This window comes from Bos indicus, chromosome 11 (assembly GCF_029378745.1).
Source record: "Bos indicus isolate NIAB-ARS_2022 breed Sahiwal x Tharparkar chromosome 11, NIAB-ARS_B.indTharparkar_mat_pri_1.0, whole genome shotgun sequence".
In the NCBI taxonomy this organism is placed as follows: Eukaryota; Metazoa; Chordata; class Mammalia; order Artiodactyla; family Bovidae; genus Bos; species Bos indicus.
The window spans coordinates 55,317,233-55,344,645 of NC_091770.1; the positions used below are offsets into that span (position 1 = coordinate 55,317,233).

General features: G+C 41.0%; 1 protein-coding gene across 4 annotated transcripts in view; it reads right to left on the reverse strand.

Moving 5' to 3' along the window:
- CTNNA2 (catenin alpha 2) overlaps nucleotides 1-27,413 on the reverse strand; it is a 1,365,089-nt gene that overhangs the window by 764,136 nt on the left and 573,540 nt on the right. The window lies entirely within an intron of this gene.

Sequence of the window (27,413 nt, forward strand, 5' to 3'; positions counted from 1 at the left end):
ACTTGGAATTTTCTCTAATTCTTTAATCCCCAAACCAATGCTTATCCATTATTTGATATAGAGACCTCGACCAAGAATCTGTTTTGTTTTTTTTTTTAATATTTGTTGATCAACACAAATACCTTGGTTTCTCATAATTGAATAATTGTGGTCAAGAAGGGATAGAGAGAAGTAGAAGAAAGCAGATTAAAAAAAAACCAAAACTATATATTATTAATGAAAAAGAGAGTATAACGTTAGCTCCACTAGCTGCATGTCTGCAAATGCATACAAACAGGGGAGATCAAAACGAAATCTCTTGAGGAGGAAAAAAGGAGGCTTTGAGAATGACAGACCAAAAATATTGCCATAGGTCCCTGGGGGCACCGATGACACAGTGCAGAGTTACAATTCAAAGGGGATTTTATATTGAGTAGGGAAAACTGTGCTAATAGGAAGCAAAGAACAATAAGAAGAACGATTGTTGAAAATCCTCCCATAAGTAAGAAACTGTGCTAAGTCTTTGTATATTTAATTCTTACAACAATCTTTTGAGGTTCAAATTACATTATCCTTATTTTTCCAGCTGAGGAAAATGAAATTCAAAGTTAAACATTGTAAACCAGAAAACATTCTGTTTTATGGATCCAGATTTGAATCAAAGTTTGTCTAGGAATTGTTTTTTTTTTTTTTTTTTCCTATGACGTTTCTCCAGAAAGGACACATATTAGATGTTTATACTTATTTAGCAAACAAATAATGAACAAGTTTGGGTATTTTCTTTTTAAAAAAAGTAAATTCTGCTTAATAAAATTGCTTTAAATGATAACAATATCCAGTTATTCTAGGGTCTGTGGCACTTCACAAGTGGCTCAATGGTTTAAAAAAAAATCCAGCTACAGTGCAGGAGCTGAAGAAGATGTGGGTTGGATCCCTGGGTTGGGAAGATCCCCTGGAGGAGGGCATAGCAACCCACCCCAGTATTCTTGCCTAGAGAATCCCCAGGGCACAGGAACCTGGTGTGCTACAGTCCATAAACACTTGGACACAACTGAAGCAACATAGCATGCACACATGCACTCATTAGAGTTTCTGAGAATTTTAATCATAATACATTTTGCACAGTGGCTGTGTTCTCCAATTGTCTCCTATAAGCATTGTTAGAGTTGGGGGGACGGTGCGATTGTAATAAGCAGATTCCGTAGTAACAGGTACCACATCCTGTCTTTTCCTATTTTCATGACAAGTGAACAAACTAAACTGCTGAAAAATTATTCCACAGAACTGCAAATAGGGAAATAAAAGATCAAATAGATAATGTTCTAATACAAACTTAATCTGTCTCCAGCACTGAAACTCTGCCTGAGTTTCCACACGCCACATTCTAACTGCGGCTGGCATGTTGCCCTTTTATAGATGGGACCTAAACAGGTCAATGAAGAAAGAGCAACTACTTCTCTTTCCACATCTCTGCCCTCAAGACTTGCGGTATGCAATGTAACAAAGTGCAAGCGGATGACAGATCAAACCTGAGGAACTAGCCACAGGTACTCTATGATCTCTAACTCTAAAAATGTGTACTTAAAGATGAAGCCTTGGATTTGGGGTTTTGAGCACTGCTTTTTGTTTTGTTTTGTTTTTTCTCTATTTACTTAGTTTTACATCATTTATTCTCATCCTTTACCCCTGCAAAATAAGTGCAACTCAAGCTTTTTCAAAGAAACCAGGACATAAGCGAATGCATCATTTTGACAGTGGAAAATGACAAAAACATCTTTCAGAATCTCTCCATACTTGGCTGATAAATGAGCCACATCAACTACAAATTCTAATACTGAGAAAAGACTAGTGAAAACAAGTGAGCCCATTCAGAATATAACTAAGAAGACAGCACAGAGTATTTGATGGTTAGACAGAGAAAGAAAGATTGATTCTTTGTTGATTTGTAAAAAAATGAACAAGTAGAAAATGAGTTATATTGCAACTTAAATCTCTCAGTTAATTACTTATTTACCCAAGGACCACTACAAAATGATGATTACGCAGCCTTTATTCCCCAATTAATTTCTAATTGTTTATTTTGTTTCTAAAATAGGCAGTGTGAAAATCTTACATCTATAGAAATTAGCAAAGCCTACAAATAATGCATATAAAACAAGTTGAGACTTACACCCCTTTGCTTAACACTATGGTTTACCTGATAAAAATATTAAAAATAACTTTTAAGGATGTTTACAAATTATTATGATTTTTATATACTAAATATCAATATTACAAATGAGTTTTTAAAGTTTAAATATAAAACTGATGAAAATAATCAGAAATCTCAGTAAAAAAGAACCCTACACTTTCCAAGAGAATGAATCACTAGAAGCCTAACTTGTGCCATTATAGAGCTTTGGGACTAAAAATATTTGAATCAATGAGGCAAAATTCCCCTAATTTTTCTGGGAAATCAATAAAATAGACAAGGTCATATGGCCAGTTCTGGTCTATGAAATATGGATAAAAATAATGAAGTCTTTTCAGGACCAAGGCAGTGTAAAGCCATATATGATTCTCCAGGACCTCTTGCCCTGCAGGGAATGTGGATACCTGGTTTTCAAGATGGTGGGGTCATTGTATTGAATCAGCTTGGTAAACAGCTATCTGGAGTCTTCTCCAGGATCTGCAGAAAATTCTTATAAGGAAGAAGAGAAAGGCTATTATTAATCCATCAAGATTTCAGTTGTTTGTTATTGCAGCACAACCTCTCCCATCCCTTCTAACTGCTATTGCATATTTACAACTGTGTTATCAATTGTTTTTAGGCTCAGATATCTGCCTTTGTGAAATCTCTAGATTTCTAGAAGCTACAGACAAAATAAGCTTTGGCAAAATGTATAAAAAGTCCTATTTTCCACAGCAGAAACTAACACAGCATTGTACAGCAACTCAATTCTGAGAAAAAAATTTTAATGTCCTATTTATTTCTTTATCATATCTGAGATACTTTATCCTGATTTCTGATAGATATTAAGTGAGTAATAAAACAAATGAATCCTGGGATTTTTTTTCTTGCTCCAAGAAAAACATTTCATTTTCTTCATAATATGAATTCTTTATTGGGTCAAATGACTATTAACAGAGAGTGTTCTCCATCACAAAGCAACAAGACTTACTGGTTCTAAGAGGTCAGAAAATTAGGAAGTGGGGAAAAAATAAAAAATACAAATCTAAGAAAACACAGTCAATATTCCCATTAAAAATCAGAAAGTGTGAGTTAAGTATGAACGAGGTGTAAGACTTAGACACTTAAGAGATGGAGAAGAATGTAGAGACCATCAAATATAACATCTCTAGCTGCAGATGAGAATATGAAGGCTCAAGTTATATGGCCTTTTCAATTTCCTAGTTAAGTTTCTACAAAGAAAGGGGTCTGTCTGTTTTTATGTTGTTGACCACCATTTATCTAAACTCCCTTCTTTGTAGTGGGTGCTAATAATTGATATTTGAATAACTGATCTAGAGTTTGTAAGTGTGCAGGACCTTAAAGTAGTATATTTATACATTTTTCTTAGTTTTTTCAAATACTTATTTTCCTTTTCCTGAGTTTTCTTACTTCCTTTTTGTCTTGTCATTCTTCAGTTTCATTGTAAACCATTTCAAATGCTTTCTGTAACTGGATAGCTGTAAATAAATTAACAAAATTAAACAATTTCAAAGATCCCCTCCAATTCTGACATTGTTTTTCCAGGAAGAGGAGAGCCAAAACAGTTTAGGTATTAAGTTCGAAAAGTGAAAATGTTAGCCACTCAGTATGTCTGACTCTTTTCGATCCCATGGCTATAACCTGCCAGGCTTCTCTGTCCAAGGGATTTCCCAGGCAAGAAGAATGGAACAGGTTGCCATTCCCTTCTCAGGGAATCTTCCCAATCAAGAGCTTGAACCTGGTTCTTTCATATTGTGGCAGATTCTTTACCATCTGAGCCACCAGAGAAGCTCAGGTATTAAGTTTACTCTAATATATGAGTTTCTGCAAAGCAAGCAGAGCTTCCTTGATGCCTCAGACAGTAAAGATTCTTCCTGCAATGTGAGAGACCCAAGTAACCATCCAGATAGTGTTTAGTCCTGCATTTGGACATCATGAAGATGCTCTGACAGCCCACTCGTCCACTTTATCACAGTTTTTCTAGAGACACGGCTTTCATCCATGATTATCAGGGATTTATCATAGAATAATCAATAATCAGCAAGTGATAAGAATCTAGAGATGGATTCTCTGGGTTCAAACCTACAAGCTTGACCATTTACAAAATGTCTGACCTTGAGCAAATTATTTGACCTTCATATGTCAAATGAACATAGCGACAGAGAATTCCTATTTCAGTTCAGTTCAGTCGATCAGTCGTGTCCGACTCTTTGCGACCCCACGAATCACAGCACACCAGGCCTCCCTGTCCATCACCAACTCCTGGAGTTCACTCAGACTCATGTCCATCAAGTCAGTGATGCCATCCAGCCATCTCATCCTCTGTCATCCCCTTCTCCTCCTGCCCCCAATCCCTCCCAGCATCAGAGTCTTTTCCAATGAGTCAACTCATCACATGAAGTGGCCAAAGTACTGGAGTTTCAGCTTTAGCATCATTCCTTCCAAAGAAAATCCCAGGGCTGATCTCCTTCAGAATGGACTGGTTGGATCTCCTTGCAATCCAAGGGACTCTCAAGAGTCTTCTCCAACACCACAGTTCAAAAGCATCAATTCTTCAGTGCTCAGCTTTCTTCACAGTCCAACTCTCACATCCATACATGACCACTGGAAAAACCATAGCCTTGACTAGACGAACCTTTGTTGGCAAAGTAATGTCTCTGCTTTTCTTTTTTTTTTTAATTTTATTTTATTTTTAAACTTTACATAATTGTATTAGCTTTGCCAAATGTCTCTGCTTTTCAATATGCTATCTAGGTTGTTCAAAACTTTCCTTCCAAGGAGTAAGTGTCTTTTAATTTCATGGCTGCAGTCACCATATGCAGTGATTTTGGAGCCCCCCAAAATAAAATCTGACACTCTTTCCACTGTTTCCCCATCTATTTCCCATGAAGTGATGGAACCAGATGCCATGATCTTCATTTTCTCAATGTTGAGCTTTAAGCCAACTTTTTCACTCTCCACTTTCACTTTCATCAAGAGGCTCTTTAGTTCCTCTTCACTTTCTGCCATAAGGGTGGTGTCATCTGCATATCTGAGGTTATTGATATTTCTCGCAGCAATCTTGATTCCAGCTTGTGCTTTTTCCAGCCCAGCGTTTTTCATGATGTACTCTGCCTATAAGTTAAACAAGCAGAGTGACAATATACAGCCTTGATGTACTCCTTTTCCTATTTGGAACCAGTCTGTTGTTCCATGTCCAATTCTTTTTTTTTTTTTTTTTTAAGGTTCTTAGTCGGACTGGTTGTTAACATTTATTTTTGTATCTCCAGAATTTCACACAGGGCCATGGGGCTTCCCAGGTGGCTCAGTGGTTAAAAAAAAAAAAAAAAATCCATCTGCCAATGCAAGTGACATGGGTTGTATCCCTGGGTGGGGAAGGTCGCCTGGAATAGGAAATGGCAATCAGATCAGATCAGTCGCTCAGTCGTGTCCAACTCTTTGTGACCCCATGAATCGCAGCACACCAGGCCTCCCTGTCCATCACCAACTCCCAGAGATGGCAAGCTGCCCCAGTACTCTTGCCTAGAAAATTCCATGCACAGTGAAGTCTGGTGGGCCACAGTCTATGGGCTTACAAAGAGTTGGACACAATTGAGCAACTAAACAAACAAGAAACAAACTGGCTCAAAAACACCTGAATGAATGAATGAACGGACAAAATGATGACTCCCCCTCCCTGGGATGGTGACACCCCAAAGGCAGGCCAGTCTGGCAAGTGTGATGCCTTTCCTGTTCTTTGCAGACTAGATGCACCAGTCAGAGAGCCTTAGTTCTTCACTCAGAGCACAAGGATCTTTACAGATTTTCTTTCCTGTGCTTTGTCCTTTTTTTTTTTTTTTAATTTTATTTTATTTTTAAACTTTACAATATTGTATTAGTTTTGCCAAATATCGAAATGGATCCGCCACAGGTATACACGTGTTCTCCATCCTGAACCCTCCTCCCTCCTCCCTCTCCATACCCTCCCTCTGGGTTGTCCCAGTGCACCAGCCCCAAGCATCCAGGATCAGGCATCGAACCTGGACTGGCGACTCGTTTCATACATGATATTATACATGTTTCAATGCCATTCTCCCAAATCTTCCCACCCTCTCCCTCTCCAACAGAGTCCATAAGACTGATCTATACATTAGTGTCTCTTTTGCTGTCTCGTATACAGGGTTATTGTTACCATCTTTCTAAATTCCATATATATGCGTTAGTATACTGTATTGGTGTTTTTCCTTCTGGCTTACTTCACTCTGTATAATAGGCTCCAGTTTCATCCACCTCATTAGAACTGATTCAAATGTATTCTTTTTAATGGCTGAGTAATACTCCATTGTGTATATGTACCACTGCTTTCTTATCCATTCATCTGCTGATGGACATCTAGGTTGCTTCCATGTCCTGGCTATTATAAACAGTGCTGCGATGAACATTGGGGTACATGTGTCTCTTTCCCTTCTGGTTTCCTCAGTGTGTATGCCCAGCAGTGGGATTGCTGGATCATAAGGCAGTTCTATTTCCAGTTTTTTAAGGAATCTCCACACTGTTCTCCATAGTGGCTGTACTAGTTTGCATTCCCACCAACAGTGTAAGAGGGTTCCCTTTTCTCCACACCCTCTCCAGCATTTATTGCTTGTAGACTTTTGGATTGCAGCCATTCTGACTGGCATGAAATGGTACCTCATAGTGGTTTTGATTTGCATTTCTCTGATGATGAGTGATGTTGAGCATCTTTTCATGTGTTTGTTAGCCATCTTTGTATGTTTTCTTTGGAGAAATGTCTATTTAGTTCTTTTCTAACTGTTGTTTCCTGACCTGCATATAGGTTTCTCAAGAGGCAAGTCAGGTGGTCTGGTATTCCCATCTTTTTCAGAATTTTCCACAAAATTATTTGACCTTCATATGTCAAGTGAACATAGTGACAGAGAATTCCTATTTAGGGAATATTAAATGAGAAACCAGACAAAGTGTTTTAAAATGATGTGTGGTACTGCTCAGTAAACATTAGCTCTTATTGTTAGTGGAAGATTATGAGTTTCAGGTCTTTCTCTTTCATTCTGCATATACCACCATGCTCCAGCAACCCACTTGCATGCCTTCAGTTACTATTTGTAGGGAAATGTCTCTAGCCAAGACACCTCTGCTGAGTCTGAACCTTAAAATCCAGCTGTCTGCAAACCTACCTTCTCTCAGCACTAACCTCTAGGTGTTCAGCCTTGTCATGTTCAGAACCAAATTCTTTATCTTTCTCTATCAGTTTTGGCTTCTTTTTATTTTCTCTGTTATCACTGAATGATAACAACACCCCTCCCCCTGGGTTCAGCTGCTTCATGGGAAACCTGAGAGTCACTCCTGCCTCATCGTTTTCCCCTACTGCCCATAATATACAACAGTATATTATGTCAAACCTTTGACAAGAGTCTCACCTTTACAAATTCCAGCCAGTCTCCTCTGAGCCCTCTTATCCACACTGCAAAGCTTTAACTTTGGACTATAAAGACGTGAACAAACACAAAAGTAGTCTGAGAACAGTTTAAGACTGCATCCTTGGGATGACTCTACCCCCCTTCAAACACCTTCCTAAGACAACTAAAGGCTGCCCAAACAAGCTATATCCAAAGATGGGGCCCAGTCTCCCAGCCTCTGCAAGGATAAAAGCCTATCTTTAGGATCTTTCCAATCCAAGGATCAAACCTCAGTCTCCTGCATTGCAGGCAGATTCTTTACAACCTGAGCCACAAGGGAAGTCCAACTTTGACAACTACCAATTAGCAAATCCAGATGGTTTCACATAGATCAAACCACCTTCACTTCCTTAAATTTACTCAGGAGCCCACCATTCCCTCTTCCTCATAGAAACACCCAGTCGTCGCTACACAAGGAGGAATGGAGAGCAGTTCTCTCCCTACTGTCAGTTGCTGAATAAAATCAAAAGATTTCATTAATGTCCAGCTGTGTGTCTTTGATACCCTCTTAGTTCCACCATCCAAGCATCACTCAGTTCCATCCATGCTTCTCCATTCCTTTGCTGAAATACTGGTCATCATTGTCTCTCACCTGGACTACTGCAGCAGCCTCCCAAAGAGGTCCTGGTCCCCAGTCCTACCTTCCTGTCCAATTTTTATACAATGAACACTGATTAGTACCCAACCTCCTTCCCAAAGCTCTCAAAAACAGCTTGTCCTTGCTCTCAGGAAAATATTAAAACTCTCTAAAATAGCCCCATGGACAAAAAGAAGATAGAAAGAAGTGATAATGAGCCACCATGAACAGAAGAAGAATGGAGGACACCAAAATTAAGTGCACTTTCCCATAAGAAAACCTAGTGACGTTGCTCCAACTCCCCCTCAAAAGTAGCTGCTGACTCTTCCAGCACTTACAATCGACTGGGCAGGCAAGACCTGGAAGCAGATGCACAGATCTGAAACCAACTCATGTCTTCCCTAACATCCCGCTTAAATCTTACTAGACTCGTATCGGATTGCTTGTTGCCACTGAGCCAAAAAATGAAGGTGTGTTCGTGTGCTAAGTTGCTTCAGCCACGTCCAACTCTGTGCAACTCCATGGACTTTAGACCTCCAGGCTCCTCTGTCCATGGAATTCTCCAGCCAAGAATACTGGAATGGGTTGCCATGCCCTCCTCCAGGAGATCTCCCCAATCCAGGGATAGAACTCTTATCTCTTATGTCTCCTGCATTGGCAAGTGGGTTCCTTACCACTAGCACCATCTGGGAAGCCCCCAACATGAAGGTACAGAGTTATTAATGCTTTGGATGGCTTGAGCCTCAGAACAACTGATGAGGATGGTGGGTAGTCTCCCCTGATGATAGTCATTGCAATATAGGATCCACTGCCAGAGAACAATTCAGTTCTCCCAACAAAGCTCATATGCAAACTTCTGACCCTCAGAGGTGACAGATGAACTAGGCTTAAATCTCAAGTCACTGATGGATCCCCAATCCCAACAAAGGAAATGGGAAAGGTCACAGATACCTGGAAGTCAGGGATAGCCTGACAAATAATTGTGTCAGGGCTCTTTCCACCTTCCTTGACTCAAGAAATCTATGCAAGACAAACATATGTTCAAAATATATGGCCTGGCTACCTTCGCATCAACACTAAGAAGTGGATACATTATAACAACATGGATGGACCTAGAGATTATCATACTAAGTGAAGTAAGAGAAAGAGAAACATCATATGATATTGCCTATTATGTGGAATCTGAAAAAATATACAAATGAACTTATATATAAAACAGAAATAGACCCACAGACAGAAAACAAACATATGTTTACCAAAGGAGAGCTGGGGAGGGATAAATTGGGATTATGGAATTAACAGATACACACTACTACACATAAAATAGATAAATAACAAGGATTTACTGTATAGAACAAGGAACTATATTCAATACCTTGTTGTAAACTATAATGGAAAAGAATAAAAAAGAATATAGATACATACAGACATACGTGTAACAAAATTACTTCACTGTACACTGGGAACTAACACAACTCTGTAAATCAACTATATTTCTGTAAAAATAAAAGAAATGAACACAAATAAATTCCCTGAAATGAAAATAATCCTTGTCTTCCAGAAGAAACAAAAATGAGTCTCAGCAGTATATATATTAACCAACACAAACTTCAATGAAGATTTGTTCATGGGGAACAAGGAATCAGAGGGGATTTTGCATTCCTTAGTTTAGGGCCTGAATCACCTGCTGCCACCTTTCACTGTAATTTCAGCTGAGGAAATTACATCCCCTCTCTGAGGTAATTATACCCCCAAGCATTAACCCTCTCACTCCCCTGCACTCACCAAGTCTGAGAACCTGACAGGTGCCCAGTAAAGACTTGGAGATGAGCAGAATCAGAGCTGAGAAGGACATGATTTGTTCTGACCAGATAACGTTTCACATTGCAGACTGGCAAAGCTTATTGAGTCTGAAATTACAGAAAATTGAAAAGAAAAAATAACGAAGTAAACAAAAGTAATTTTAAGATTTTTATGGAGGGTTACACTTTAGGTTTCTAACAGAGTAAAACCTACATAAAGAGAACATTTTGGATGTTAGAACAAAAGTACTTTCTATGAGGACAGAATGGTTCTAAATCCAAGTTTCTAGTAAAGATGGCAATGTTAAAAATAGACATGCCTAGATGGGTCCTATTGACATGTGGCCTGAACAATCTTATTGTGGGGGGTGTCTTATACATTGCAGGGTGTTCAGCAACATCCCTGGCCTCTACCCACTAGATGCCAGTAGTGCTTCAACCCCCTCAATTTTGAGAACCAAAAATGCTTCCTGACATTGCCAAATGCCCCTTGAAATGAACAGCTGCCCCTAGATCTACATGATAATTCCATTACTCATATCAAAGCAGAGTAAGAAATGGAGTGTCTATGTGACTGCATGCACATCACTCATGCATTTAAGGATTAAAACAAATTAGAAATAAGTCACCCTCCAATCAGGCTTCCTCAGTGGTTCAGTGGTAGAGAATCTGCTTGCTATGCAGGAGATGCAGGAGACTGGTGTTCGATCCCTGGGTCAAGAAGATCTCCTGGAGGAAGGCATGGCCACCCACCCCAGTTTTCTTGCCTGGAGAATCCCATGGACAGAGGAGCCTGGCAGGCTACAGCCCATAGGGCTGCAAAGAGTCGGACACAACTGAAACAACTCAGCACACACTCACCCCCAATTATTTAATCAGAGCCTTCTAGTAATAAAATTCTGGAAAACATTGCTTTAAATGTATTTAGAACACTGATGTGCCAAGCTCTCTACTGTGTGAATTAGAGAGCCAAAAGCACAGGGCAGAAAGAAAAGCTGACATGTCTACAGTGGGTCAGCAGAGGAGTCAGTGTGTAACCATGAGAACGAGCTCATATTTAAGAGACAGTCTGGTCACAGTGTAAGCAGGAAGCCAGAGGGTACTGAATGCAGCACAGAGCCATCAATATAAGGCTTTTCCTTCAAGAGGGCAAGGGTGTCTGCTCTTCTGTCCCCCAAGGGGTGGATGAACTGAGCAAATTCTCCACAGCTACAAGCAAACACCTGCCCCACACCCAGGAACAGCGGGCTCTTTCACAGTATATTTCACCTTTTGTAAGAATTTACTAAACCTCTCAGAACTTGACTATCTAGGAACTGGAGATAAGCTACTTCTCAGGGCCACCGTAAGGTGAAAATGACTAATGTTGGCACTGTGCTGGATACAAAAGCACTTAATGCTTATAAAATCTGAAATGTGCGGAAGACAGAGCCAAGTCTTGCCTAAAAGTGTTAGTCCACTGGCAAAGCAGTTCTTGAACTTGCTCTGATGGAAAGGCCTGAAGGAAGCGCTTGTGCCACCAGCCAGAGCAAGGGGAGGCTCTCATGAGTGGAGAGATGCCATGAACTCACATCTCAACAAGGAGGAAGGGGCACTCTGAGGCGCCAAACAGTGCACGTCAGATGGTGGTTTGATTCTAGGGTACAGCTGTTTGCACTTAATTCTTCCTTAATCACCACCCATCTCTTGTTCAATCCCTTGTAGTACTTTAGCAAGAAGCAGCAAGCAAAAACCCTCGCTGTACAAGAGATGCACATTCACTGCAGTTCTACGGAATTCCTTTTTAAAAACATGCTCACAGCTGAGAAAGGCCTGCAGAGTTTTCCTCTCATAGATCTGAAGACTGAACAATGATACAGTAACTCAGAATGATTCTAGTTGTGGAGAAGATCTGAAGACCAGTCTCCAAGAGATTGATGACACCAGGACTGGAGTCCCAAGCCTGGGTCAAACTCAAACTCATTTTGTTACTTTACGGTAGTCACTTCTTATTTCAGATGAGGAATGCATGTGCTCTCTACCTCACAACGAGTGTTCTAAGGACAGAAAATAAGACCTCCCCAACACCGTCCTCCCCATTCCTTCTGATCCAAGCTCTCTGGCCTGCCTGCTGCTGCTGAACACCTTGGGCCCTAGGGCCTTTGCACTTCCTATTCCCTCTGTGGCATGATGCTCCTTCTTCAGAGCTCTGCCTGAAAAGTCACCCCTGGAATGCCCTTTGAAACTATCTGATGAAATCTCAACCTCAGTCCTGATGCCTTGTTTGCCTATCGGACTCCTTACTGGTTTACTTTCTTCTCTTTAGTATTTTTACTCAATACTGCATCTGCTTTCCACACTAAAATAGAAGCTTCCAACAATAGGGAATTGATGCTTGATGATTTTGAACTGTGGTGCTCGTGAAGACTCTAGAGAGTCCCTTGCACTACAAGAAGATCAAACCAGTTAATCCTAAAGGAAATCAACCCTGAATATTCATTGGAAGGACTGATGCTGAAGCTGAAGCTCCAATACTTTGGCCACCTGATGCAAAGAGTAGACTTATTGGAAAAAACCCTGACACTGGGAGAGATTGAGGGCAGGAGGAAAAGGGGGCAACAGAGGATGAGATGATTGGATAGCATCACCAATTCACTGGACATGAGTTTGAGCAAATTCCAGGACAGAGTGAAGGATAGGAAAGCCTGGTATGCTGCAGTCCATGGGGTCACAAAGTCAGACATGGCTTAGTGACTGAAAAACAACAATAGGGACTTTTGTCCACTTTGTGCCTGACACCTAGCAGTTCTTTAAAATCTCCTCAAAAACACAGGTGAATGTGACTCAAATGAGCATTACTCACACAAACATAAAAAGCTGAACTTCCTCCAACTTTGACTCTCCTTTGGCTATGGATTCTGCAGAGAAATGATAGTGAAGGTTTAAGGTCAATAGTTTAAGTGTGGTCAGTTCGAGATTTGATTAGAGATAAGAATTTATTTTGGTAGCAGAGATAGACATGCCAAGGTCCAGTATTATGGTCAAGTCCTATGTCTTAAGTCACAAAGAAAGTGGCACCCTAAATAAGATGTGTTGATCCTTCCATCTTTGAAAATTCCACATAAATTTATTTGCTTCTGCAGGGCAGTCAGCATTTGATCTTTTTCATGGAAAGATAAGACTTTATCTTTAGCTCAACTTCTTATACTTTGTTTTCACAAGCAGGTTTCTATGATTATTCCCATTTACAGATTAGTAAATGGAGATAAAGAAATCAGGTTAAATAAATTTCCAGAGTAATAAAAGATTATTTTGTTGTTACTGTTCAGTCGCTAAATCATGTTCAACTCTTTGTGACCCATTCCTTCAATATGTCCCAGAATTTGCTCAAACTCATGCCCACTGAGTTGGTGATGCCATTCAACTATCTCATCCTCTGTCATCCCCTTCTCCTCCTGCCTTCAATCTTTTCCAGCCTCAGGGTCTTTTCTGAGTTGGCTCTTTGCATCAAGTGGCCAAAGTATTGGAGCTTCAGCTTCAGCATCAGTCCTTCCAATGAATATTCAGGATTGATTTCCTTTAGGATTAAGTGGTTGGATCTCCCTGCTATCCAAGGAACTCTCAAGAGTATTCTGCAGCACTACAATTTGAGTCTATCAATTCTTTGGCACTCAGCCTTCTTTATGGTCCAACTCTCACATCGATACATGACTATTGGAAAATATTATTAATTTTTTACTTATTTTCACCTGAGTACATCCTACTTTCATTAACAAGTTCAGTTTTCTTTTTTTTTTCCCCCCAATAAATCTCAATTCTGTCACTTTCTCACTGTCTGGCTTTAAGCAACTTATTTCATCTTTATGATCCTTTTGTTTGCTCTTCTACATGGAAGTGATAGCAATGCCTACCACTTGCAAATACACAAAAGAGCATACTACTTAGTATCTGCCGATCTTTCTGCCAACTTTCACCATTTACTCAAGGCCACCGTCACTTCAGGAGACACAGCAAATTTGAGGACATCCACCACCCTGTAAGCCTACCCTCCTTGGCAAATGCTGCCTAAAGAGAGTGCTAACATCAACCAGTGATTTCAATCAGTAGAGGAAAAAAAGAGACTTAAAAAGAGAGAGAGATTAAAATATCTGAATTTGGGGAAAAAGTGCCAAAAACATCAGAAGGACAGTAATCTTTTAGCATTGCACGGAAAGGAAAATAGAGAATTTATTTAAGGACAATTTAAAAAAAAAGATTTTTTTTTTTTCTCTCTTTTGACTTAAGCTGCCACGTGGCTTCTCATTCTCTCCCTCTCAATGGAAATTTGAAACGGGAAAGTTTCCCAAATAATTTTAGATCAATCATGAGTTCATATGGTTTTGACATCATAACTCTTGTCATGTTACCATGCCAACAGGCAGTGAGGAGCTAGAAAGCTTTCCAAAGATATGGAAATTACGGGCTTAGATGTGATTCAGTTCTCTGTGGGGTGAACACTAACAATATCGCCGCTATAAATAGCGAGGGCTGCCATCGCACCCTCTCACCCACTTTCCCTTGTTTCTTTCAATGAGCACTGAAAATATGCCATCTATTTTGGAAACAAAACCTGAAGATCCACTTCCCTAAATGGATACCCTGCATGCAATAAAAAATTACAAGACTCTTTATTGCTATCCTTGGAATAAACTACCCTGTTAAACTAGGCACCCCCAGAGCTTACACCATGTGTAACCTAACCCCAGCATATCCAACGTTTATTCCTTTATTTGCACTTAGAGTAAGGATGCGTGCATGTTTGAGTACTGTTTGCCTATGCTGTGAAAAACATGTAAGTTAAAGTGCCTAAAACAAAGGGGTGTGCATCCCGGAAATAAGAACAGAGTATCCTGTGGTCACTCTTGCTCTTAAAAACACCCACAGAATAAACATACCAACATATCTGACACTTGGCATGTTTCTGTTCATTTCTCTTGCTTCCCAGTTTGTTTCTGTTTTGGTTTCTCTTGCTGTTGTTGCTGTTCAGTCACTCCGTCATGTGCGACTCTTAGGAGCCCCATGGACTGCAGCACGCAGGCTTCCCTGTCCTTCACCATCTCCCAGAGCTTGCTCAAACTCAAGCCCATTGAGTCGGTGATGTCAGCCAACCATCTCATTCTCTGTCATCCCCTTTTCTTCCTGCCTTCAATCTTTCCCAGCATCAGGGTCTTTTCCAATTGAGTCAGCTCTTCAAATCAGGTGGCTAAAGTACTCGAGGTTCAGCTTCAGCATCAGTCCTTCCAATGAATATTCAGAGTTGATTTCCTTTAGGATTGACTGGTTGGATCTCCCTGCACTACAAGGAACTCTCAAGAGTCTTCTCCAATACCACAGTTCAGAAACATCAATTAAGCAGAAATGGAAGCTGTATATTCTCTGTTTTGACTCTAGGGCTGAGTAGCCAGTAATAAAATGTATAGTTTACGGATACTTCAGTCAGTTCAGTTCAGTCACTCAGTCATATCCGACTCTTTGCAACCCCATGGACTGCAGCATGCCAGGCCTCTCTGTCCATCACCAACTCCCAGAGTTTACCCAAACTCGTCCATCACGTCAGTGATGCCATCCAACGATCTCATCCTCTGTCTTCCCCTTCTCCTCCTGTCTTCAATCTTTCAAAGCATCAGGGTCTTTTCAAATGAGTCAGTTCTTCACATCAGGTGGCCAAAGTATTGGACTTTCAGCTTCAATGTCAGTCCTTTCAATGAATATTAAGGACTGATTTCCTTTAGGATGGACTGATTGGATCTCCTTGCTCTCCAAGGGACTCTCAAGAGTCTTCTCCAACACCACAGTTCAAAAGGATCAATTCTTCGGAGCTCAGCTTTCTTTACGGTTCAACTCTTACATCCACACATACTAGAAAACCATAGCCTTGACTAGACGGACCTTTGTTGGCAAAGTAATGTCTCTGCTTTTGAATATGCTGTCTAGGTTGGTCATAACTTTTCTTTCAAGGAGCAAGTGTCTTTTAATTTCATGGCTGCAGTCACCATCTGCCATGATTTTAGAGCCCCAAAAAATAAAGTCTGCCACTGTTTCCACTTTTTCCCCATTTCTTTGCCATAAAGTGATGGGGCCAGATGCCATGATCTTAGTTTTCTGAATGTTGAGCTTTAAGCCAACTTTTTCACTCTCCTCTTTCACTTTCATCAAGAGGTTCTTTAGTTCTTCTTCACTTTCTGCCATAAGGATGGTGTCATCTGCATATCTAAGGTTATTGATATTTCTCCCGGCAATCTCAATTCCAGCTTGTGCTTCATCCAGTCCAGCATTTCTCATGATGTACTCTGCATATAAGTTAAATAAGTAGGGTGACAATATACATGGATTCTTAGATGACAACAAAAAAAAATGAAAAAATGAATTTGTACATGAGAACCAAAAAACAACGAAAAAATGTTTTTCTGTCTTTGTATGGTGGACTGTTCAGTTCAGTTCAGTCACTCAGTCGTGTCCAACTCTCTGAGACCCCATGAATTGCAGCACACCAGGCCTCCCTGTCCATCACCATCTCCCGGAGTTCACTCAAACTCACATCCATCAAGTTGGTGATGCCATCCAGCCATCTCATCCTCTGTCGTCCCCTTCTCCTCCTGCCCCCAAGCCCTCCCAGCATCAGAGTCTTTTCCAATGAGTCAACTCTTAGCAAGAGGTGGACTCTTAGCTTAAAACAATTACTGTGAACCATGCCTGCTGACATTCATGCCCTTGTGGGGTTCCCTCCCTTGAATCTGACCAGTCTGTGACCTGTTTTAACCAAAGAATGCTTTGGAAGCCATGCTGTGCCAGTTTAGAGTCTAGACCTTAAGAAATCCTGACATCTCTCCCCTTTGTGCTTCAAGAAGCCCAAGCCAGCCCTGAACAGGAGCCAGGTAAAGAGCACTGAGGCCCCCAACCAACAGCCTCAGCGGAAAACTAAGCCAGCAGCCACAGCCAACTTCCCAGCCATGCCAACCCAGTAACCTGAGATGGCACCTCTTGGCCCAGAAATGCCATCCTGGCTGACACACAGATGAGTTGGCCCTGCCAAACGGCAAAACTGTGGTTATTTTAAGCCGCAAAGTTTGGGGAAAGTTTATTTCATGAAATGAGGGGAGCATGAGTATGTTTATTAAGGAAGAGGTACAGAAAGACAAGGGCTTCACAGATGGCTCAGTGGGAAAGAATCCGCCTGCAATGCAGGAGATGTAGGTTTCAATCCCTGGGTTGAGAAGGTCCTCTGGAGGAAGACAGAGCAACACACTCCAGTATTCTTGCCTGGAGAATTCCATGGACAGAGGAGCCTTGCAGGCTATAGTAGAAGAGGTCACAGAGTCCGACACGAGCACACATGCATGCAAGGAATCCAGAGAGAGGCTGCCTAACTTCCCCAGCAGTGTACATATTTCCAAACAAAAGAAATTGAATTCTTGATTCAGTGTACCCAGCCCAATATCAGTTAGACTGCAGAAGCCATTTGTGTAAATGTCCTTGCTAAATTGATAGGATCCAGGAATAAGGCCAAGAAGTTCCGCAGATGCATTAATCTTGGGCAGAAATACTGTTGTTAAATCGTAGGACCTCTCCGAGTCTTCCCATCTCTGAGTAGTGATTTCTGCCACACTCCCAGGTCTCCCCTTCATGTGTGACTTTCAATTTTTTAGATGTTTACACCTAGATTTCACACTTAGCTTTCATCAAAGGATGAAAAGATGTCAAATTGCTTTCCTCACAGTAATTTATTGGAACTTTGAATCCTCCAGTCTGGCCTGCCAACTATTATTATTGTATCTAACACCTGACAGAAGAGTATTCCTAGAGAAACCCTCCCAGTTGCAAATAAAAGGTCGTAATATACTTAACTGGAATTGCTGTGAATTTAGGTGTTGGCTTGGAAATGACGTTTCTTTTCTCCACTTGGGGCAAAACATGCAGCCCAGTAGGTCAGTAGGTGGCAGCAATGGCCATCATGGTCCATTCAGAGTGGATCAAATGAAATTAAGACACTGAGTATATATTGACTAAATTACCCTTGAAGACCAAGCATATTTGGAATTATGTTTCTAGAAAAACAGATAAGAGCTTCCCAGGTAGCTCAATGGCAAAGAATCCGTCTGCCAATGCAGGAGGCACAGGAGACACAGGTTCAACGCCTGGGTTGGTAAGATCTCCTGGAGAAGGAAATGCAAACCCACTCCAGAATCCTTGCCTGGAGAATCCCCACGGACAGATGAGCTTGGCTGGCTACAGTCCATGGGGTCACAAAGAGTCAGACATGACTGAGAGACTGAGCATGCATGCGTTCCAGAAGAAAGACAGGAACTTGAATACAGTAAGTATAAATAGAATTTCTTCCCCAGGGCATTTTGAAGAGAGCAGTCTCAAGCAGCCACATATCAATGGAGTGGAAGCGCACCCATAATTTAACAAGACGCTGACACGGCTGTGAAGATTGTTGATTACTGTGGAACCCTTCATCTTGCCTTCCCTCACTGCCTTCCTCGTATTTCCAGAAGGCCCCCCTTTTCACCAGAATTCTCTTTTTCTAGGTTGCTCTTCTTAGAAGTTGTTCATGTAAATGTTCTAAAAAAGGACTTAGTTTATAAGAGCCTAAACTCTTTCTGCTCCTAGGATTATATATGTTCGCTATAGAAACTCTCAGCTTTTATAAGCTCAAACTAACAGTAGAACACCAGGCACTTGCCATCTAGTAAGTTATTTCCACCTCCTCTGAAGCTAATTCTTGCTCATGTCAGATAAATGGTCTCATTTGTCAATAAAACCACAATTTGCCATGGTATATAATCTTGGAAACCACAAAGCCAGACAATATCTTGCACTGAATTTTAACACTTGAAAGGCTGTCCCATTATAGTTGATCAAACACAGAGATGATTCAGTGCATAAAGAATCCACCTGCAATGCAAGAGACACAGGAGACATAGGTTTGATCCCTGTGTTGAGAAGATCCCCTGGAGAAAGAAATGGCAACCCACTGCAGTATTCTTGCCTGAAAAATCCTACAGACAGAGGAGCCTGGCAGGCCACACCCCAAAGGGTTGCAGAGTCGGGCACAACTAAGCATGCACTAGGCATTCATTCATTCACACAGAGACGAACACTGTGCTTTCAATAATCACCAGCCAAAAGTGAAAGAAAAAGCAACCAGAGGGCAGAGAAGAAGTAGGTTCCTGAGAGCTCAGGAGACCTGTATAAAGGTGCTGTAGTTCCAGACTAGAGAATCAGTAAGAGTGTCTTTATCTGCCTCTTCGTGGCCTCTTTAAACATCCATCTCCACTCCACATAATTTACTTAGGGTTATCTCTCGAGTTATTTGGAAGCATTTCTATGTCTGGAACAAATATTTGAAAAGCAGGATAAAAGAAACCTGCAATGTCTTTGGATCCCTTTCTTTTGACAACTTTATTGAAATGGAGTGGAGGGACAGTCCTCTCCTTAGTTATTTCCTTATGCAGTGTTTAGTTAATTAGCTCACTCAAGAAGAAAATGATATACTTTGTGGTCCTTGAATTAAAACAGTTATCTTTAGAGCCTGGGCCTCACAAAAGATGTTCGAGAGACAGTTAGTTTCATTTATTTCTCCCTAAAATATTGAGCTCCATCCATAGTCAGTTGCTTAATAAATGCATGCACTTCCTGTTCACCTCAGAATTTTTTTGTGTGTGAATTCAGTGGCTTAAACTGGATTCAGCACTTGTTGTCCTTGCTGTACAAGGAAAGAAAGGATAATGTAATCATTTGACTTGGTTCTTGAAGTCAGTGGTCTGAACTCCACAACCAGTTGTGTCAGTTAATAGATAGCATGACTGCAGACCAACTACTTAACTTTCTTGAACCCACTTCATCATCAGGAAAGTAAGGATAATCACAGAACCTATCTCTGAGGGCTATTAAAAGTTTGATTATGCACAACTGTTTCTCTAATACATAAAAAACACCTTTAAAAAATTAGCTATCATTATTATTTAAAATACTGACAAATGTAAAATCAGAAGACTATTTTTTTTTCAAAAAGAGCTTGCATCTCAAAAGATTTTTTTTTTTTTTTTTTAAAGAAAGCAAGGCAACATTCGCTATTAAGGAAGGAATTTGTTTCAGGAAGATAAAGAAGAAAATAATTTTGCAGAAGTAAAGGAGAATCAGGCTTCCCAGATGGCACTAGTGGTAAAGAACCTGTCTGCCAAGGAAGGAGACTTGAGAGACACAGGTTCAAACCTTGGGTTGGGAAGATCCCCTGGAGGGGGGCAGGCCAATCTAATCCAGGATTCTTGCCTGGAGAATCCCATGGACAGAGGAGCCTGGCAGGCTACAGTCCATAGGGTCACCAAGAGTCAGTCACGATTGAAGCGACTTAGCATGCACACCCTCAAGGGAGAAACAGATTATGGACATTAACACATGGCCCTCGAAAGCTTAGGGATCAGTGTCAGATGTGTTCTGTAGGATGGGTTGTGTACCAAGGCATAATTGCAAAGACCAGGATGCAAGGAATAGAAAGCAGGTCTTTGGGAGGAACGAATAGTTGAAAAGAACTGACCAACACTGATGTATGGAACTCAGACCAAAGACTGACATATGTATTTCCAGGGGAAAAATACAGTGCACTGCAGACAAACTCCAGGGAGGGGAGAAACATCCAGTTCCACCCAGGCTGTGTGTGAATAAGAAAATAAAATCCGAGGGCATTAGACAGAGTGGGGGGGGGGGGGCGGTAAGAAATGAGTACTTTGAGAGATCCAGGCTCCAAGCAGTGACAAGGCTTAAGAGACAAGTGTAGGTCTAGTTGCCCAGAGAAGGCTGATTGGAAGCAAGACTGTCAGGATCTTGATGTCAAGAGAAGGAACTAGACTAAGTGGAAAGCACTCAGGATCTAGAAGGATGAGGAAACAAGACCTCAAGGCAAAATGAAGCTGGACATATAGAACTAATACCACTCCATATATTCCAAGCTCAACTTGGGGATATTTGGGAAGCTGTTGTTCAAATGAAGCTGACAGGTCCCTGATCTTCTAAGGACTTCATCTCTTTGGGTTAGAGCTGCTGCTGCTGCTGCAGCTAAATCGCTTCAGTCGTGTCTGACTCTGGGCAACCCCATGGACTGCAGCCCACCAGGCTCCTCCGTCCATGGGATTTTCCAGGCAAGAGTACTGGAGTGGAGTGCCATTGCCTTCTCCATGGGTTAGAGCAGTTGATTGCTATTTCTAAAATCCCAGCCACAGGAACCCTGACACCTTGGGCTGTCAGTAGCAGAGGACAGGACCCATGACATCTGGGATATGACTGGGACAAGGAAGAAAGTGTGCCTCTCAAAGAAGAATAAACACACCACAGAAATACTGGAAATTCAACTCTCTAAAAAAAACAGACAGACAAGTGACAGGAATGATGTAACAATAACAAATCACCAGATGAAGTAAAATTTTTGGCACTTTGACTTTTATTTTCTTTGTATGTGACTTTAGTTTGTATGATTTTTATTTAATAGCAATCATTATTGTATTCTTTCACTCAACATACAGTCACTATTTAATGTGTCTGACAATATTCCGTTTCAGGGGATACCGCAGGGAACAAATTTCCTGCCCTCATTAATCATGTGTTTTACCAGGAATGTTTTAAAACATGGTCACACTGTCAGCCTGCTTCCTGAGGCTGAAACTCATCAGGATGTGAAACAGAGGCTCCAGTTCACTCTAGATGGGCAAGTAACAAGAATAAAATCTATTTAATCTTTTGTGTTTTTTTTGGCTGCCCTGGGTCTTTGTTGCAGTGCATCGGATTCTCACTGTGCTGGCTTCTCTTGTTGTGGAGCATGGGCTCCAGAACAGGCTTCAGTAGTTGTGGCACTTGGGCTTAGTTGCTCCCTGGCATGAAGGGTCTTCTCTGACCAGGGATGGAACCTGAGTCCCCTGCATTGGCAGGTTAACCTGCCTGCCAATACAGGAGACATAATGAGATGCAGTTAGATCCCTGGTTTGAAAGATTCCCTGAAGGAGGGCATGGCAACCCATTCTAGTATTCTTGCCTGGGAAATCTCATGGACAAAGGAATCTGGCGGGCTACAGTCCATGGGGTCATAAGGAGTTGGATACAATGGAAGCAACTTAGCTAGCATGGATGCAAGGAATGAGTGCAGAGAGAGAAAAGCCTGGGCACGCGACAATATAAAAGTCAGAAGCAGCAGAAGCTTCAAGAAAGTGATACTGGAAGGAATGTTTGGTATGGTAGGAAAAATACAGAAGAGTGTGGTGTCTCAGAAGGAAGGGAGGGAGAAAGGAAGCAAAGAAGGAAGAGAGGAAGGCAAGTTACTTGCTATCAATAAAGGTATAACAATCCTCTGGCTTGAATTCTGCTTAAAGACAAAAAGATATGACATGCAGTTTTGGAAGATGAAGGTTATCAATGCTTTAAAAACAGCAATTTCCATGGAGTTGCAAGAACTAAAATAATGTTGTTTTCTTTCTCCCTTCCCTTCCTTCCTTCCTTCTTTCTTTCTTTCCTTCTTTCCATGAATGCAGGCATGTTCTTTTCCCAGGGTCTGTTAAGCGTTAATGATGTAGGTGTAAAAATTCCAATTATACCATATATATATATATAAAACAAGCATGGAGAATAAATATAACTGCCATGTACAAGCCAAATAAATAAATACTAGTCTAAAAGAGAAAATAAAATGCATGACCTTTTGAACACAGCCCCAAACCTCAATAAAGTATTTGAAAAACTCACCATAGAAAAAGTAACAAATTACCAATGCCTCTCTAGATATGAATGACAACAAATGTGCCTAGTATTCCTTTGGCAGGAAAAATAATATATGTATATATGACCCCCATTGCTTATTCTCACTAATTCTTTTATTTTTAGATGTTTCAAGACACATTATTATCCTCATTACTAAACTATTATCATTTGGCTTCAATAGACAGCATGTATTTGGAACATCTACCATAAATGACTCTCCCAATTGTTGTTGTTCAGTTGCTCAGTCATGTCCAAGTCTTTGCAACCCCAAGGACTGCAGCATACCAGGCTTCCCTGTCCTTCATCATCTCCTGGAGCTTACTCAAACTCATGTCCATTGAATCGGTGATGATGCCATCCAACCATCTAGTCCTCTGTCATCTCCTTCTCCTCCTGCTTTCAATCTCTCCCAATAGTTAAAGTGTTATTTATGACTATAAAATCATGTTGAATATGTCAAATCCATTTGGCAGAGTTCAGATTAAAATACTGATTTGAAATTGTAGAAAGTATTTTAGACTTTGTAACTAATCATGAGAGAATTCTGACCCACATAGTCTATGTAACATTCCCAAGGGAATTCTGATTATTTCAAAATTTTGTAGTTTAGCATATGCCAAGGCATGCTAAATATCACACAGCTTGGTAGGAAAGGTTGCATTTCACATCCAATGTCATTCAGCTTGAACTCTCTTTTAGTGGGTGCCCTCGCACAATGTGTTATAGGGAGTGCTTGGCACTTACATGCCATAAAGTCATGAACAGGCAAGTGAAAATGATTCCTTAAAGAGTGATGTGAACAAAGAAAAAAAATGCTTGGGATTAACAATGCTTTGATATGTCATTCAAGCTCAGGGATTGGATTCTGCCAACTTCTAAAAAGTCATACTAAACAGGAGTTTTATTTATAGTCAAGGAACTCTTGCCACTTAGTATGGCTTGCTGAGGTCAAATGTTGGCATCTCACCTCTATGTAGCCTAATTTAAACCATGTCATTTATTTTAGATTAGAGAGACTGGGGAAAAGAGCACTTTCGGTAATCATGTAGGTTTCGTGCATCTAATTCTCACCTCTTCTGAGACTTTCAACATGAAGAGGAGAGATGAGGGCGGTGGGGACAGGAGAGATGAGGGGTGGCCCACTGTGAACAGGATGATCTTGTACCTAATCCCCCTGCATAACAACACTATCTGTAATCATCTGCATCTTTCCTCAGTAACTTTCATAGTTTATCTAATTGCATCATCCAGAGAATTTCCTTAACTCTCTCAAATGTGTTCATTAGTAGAAAGTCATGATATAAGTCCCATCTTCTTTCATAAACCAGAACCCACTAACATTTGGATTATGATGGCAAAAGGAAGATTTTAATGACACTTTGGAAAGAAAAACTTTGTAAAAGGATTTTCCTTTTCCTCAGGAGTTGCTAAAAACAGAAAAGTAATCTATTTTGCTGGACAATTTTTTTCAAACCTAAATTTGAATGTCATTAATAAATTTAAGCAATAATGTGAAAAGCATGGGTAAATGCCTTAAATTCTGTGAATCCTAGTTGTCTCATCTGAAAAATGAGATAATGTCCACATCTCAGGGTCATCAAATGAATCAGATGAGATGACTCTTGAAGATCTTGGCACATGCCTGAGGGTCAGGTCACATTAATTTCCTCTCCTCCCTCCTGTAAAATCAACCTAATTTGAGAGAGAAAAGAACAGAAGATAAGGGAAAATTGTGACCTGGGATTTCTGGATGAATCCTCTTGCCCTGCAGGTATTCTGGGCTACATTCTGTCTGCAGAGTGCACAGACTTATAGCTGATGACCCCTGGAACACCCAAGGGTATTTTTCATGGGTTTGATGTTAAATTCTACTTCATTCAAAGGCTGATCCCCACCTTCCTGGAATCAGCAGCAATAACAAAGGCTTAGATAGGCACAGCTCTAGACAGATGCAGAAATAGAAACATGGCTAGACATCAGTCAGGAAGATAAGTGATCAAATTTCCAGCAGTCCGCCTGGCAGGGGTTGGCTGTGCTGTGTTGCATCATTTAGGTCATTTCTGTGGGCTAAGGTAAGATGCATTTAGCACTGAATTACAAGGAAAATCGGCATTTTGTGGCAAGAGAATTATTTAGCCACTGTTGCAGGGGAATAATGTGCCTGAGCTCGCAAGTGTGGTACATGTCCCCTGATCCACATCACAGTACTGATCCACATGACAGCTGTGGCTATTTTTCCTGGCAGCAAAGACAGGTCTGCCCAATGGTCATGAAAGTGACCTTCTGGGGTAAGGGTGACAAAAAGCAGTTGGGTTCCTTCTAGCATTGATAACAGTGAGTGACTGATGGTGGTTGTCAGGAAGTTGGTGCTGAGGTTTATTCTGCTGTTTGCTTGCTCCTTAGAAGAAGAGCTATGACAAACCTAAAACAGCACATTAAAAAGCAAAGACATTACTTTGCCGACAAAGGTCCATATAGCTAAAGCTATGGTTTTCCCAGTAGTCATGTATGGATGTGAGAGTTGGACCATAAAGAAAGCTGAGTGCCAAAGAACTGATGCTTTTGAACTGTGGTGTTGGAGAAGACTCTTGAGAGTCCCTTAGGCTGCAAGGAGATCAAACCAGTCAATCCTAAAGGTAATCAATCCTAAATATTCATTGGAAAGATGGATGCTGAAGCTGAAGCTCCAATGTTTTGGCCACCTGATGCGAAGTGTGGACTCATTAGAAAAGACCCTGATGCTGGGAAAGACTGAGGGTTGGGGGAGAAGGGGATGACAGAGGAAAACAGGGTTGGATGGCATCACCAACTTGATGGACATGAGTTTGAGCACGCTCTGGGAGTTGATGATGGACAGGGAAACCTGGTGTGCTGCAGCCCATGGGGTCACAAACAGCTGGACATGGCTGAGTGACTGAACAACAACAACAATCAGTGATGACTGGCAGGGATATTAAAGGAGGATGGGACATCACAAGGGCATCACGTTTGTCCTCCACAGTTTAGGGCCCCTAATGTGCAAGATTTAGGCTGTGGTCCTGGAATTTGCATTCCTCCATCAGCAGCACTCCAGCCTGATGAGAGAATGAACAGCCTTGGGCTGCTTGGTATGGACATGTCCCCACTTCACTGACACACGGGTGGCAGTCACACAATAGAAATGTGGGACTCCGGGACATTTTGTTTCTGAAATTAATTTGGACATTGTCAGATATCATTCAGAAAACAAGCTTCCAGGCACTACATGAAATATAAAATCTGTGTAACAAAGCTCTACAACCGGGCCCACTTGCACTAGCAGCAGGAGCTACAATCACATCCATAGGACCATGTGGGAAACCTACCAACTGCAACTCAGATCACACTGAGACCCACCTCACCAGCACAGGTAGGTTTCAATTGTGCTGGGGGTTAACAAAGCACTTAATTAACAACATGAAACACCTTAAACAAAGCAAAACTGAACAACCAAGTCTCTGGTTATTTATCAATGAATGCACCTTTGTTTTTGATAAGTAGAAAAATGTAGACAGTTTCAATCTAGATTCCAAAAAATAAATGAGTAAAGATGTACCTTTGGAAGAAAGCTATTTGTCTAGGATATGGCTTTGATCAAAGGCCTCAGTGGCTTCAGAATTTCCCTCTTTTGGACATGAACAGAGCAAGAGCTCTTTACTGTGAGTTTACTTCCCTGCATGCACAGGTACCATTAAATTACAGCTGTTGAGATCAGGTCAGATGGCTGGACTAATTAAAATGTTTGCTAGCTGACTAGTTTGCTAGCTGACTAATCCCTTCTACTTCAGTCCACAAGAATGCTAACATGGAAACTTTAAGGTAGACCTCGTCCCTGATTTGACTGTTGTTCTCAAACCCTTGCCACTGAAATCAGAAATTTCACTTTGCCTGGTGGGTCACAGAGCTCTTCCCCAGGATGGTCCTCTGTGATGCTTGATTGGCGATGGAGGAGCCGTGCCTCAGGCCTTGAGGGACACAGTGCTTGGAGCTGCAAAGGGAGGTCTGGGGCTAGAGAGGGATACAGATAGCATGAACTGATGGTTCACATGTCAAGGACTGGCACAGGTAAGCATTGTGCACATGGCAGAAGTTCAGAAAATTCTAGGCTAGCACAGACTAGTACTGTGTACTATGATGAGTCTATAAGTGAAAGTGAAGTCGCTCAGTCGTGTCCGACTCTTTGCAACCCCATGGACTGTAGCCTACCAGGCTTCTCCGTCCATGGGATTCTCCAGGCAAGAATACTGTAGTGAGTCTATAGCTCCCCATCTTTTTTTTTTTTTTTTTTAAAGCTCACTGTTATAGAGATAATATAACTTGAGATTTGCAAACAGAACTTATTTTCCTATCCTACTCTTTACTCTGTATTCAAATGTCTTATACCCACAACTTAATTCAAATATGAAAAAAATCTACATCTTATCAGAGAGGCAGGGTGTTGATTTTACATAGCTAAATTTCTTCTTTTGAGCCCAACGTGACCATGTAAAGGTCATTGCATTGCTCAGTGATGACTGAATTGGGAGCTCTTGCAAATACATGCTTGTCCTTTAGTGCTCAGCAGGCTGTAATTCACCCTTACAGGCCAGCAAATGACTTATACTGCTTAGAGTTCAAAGCCAAGTCCT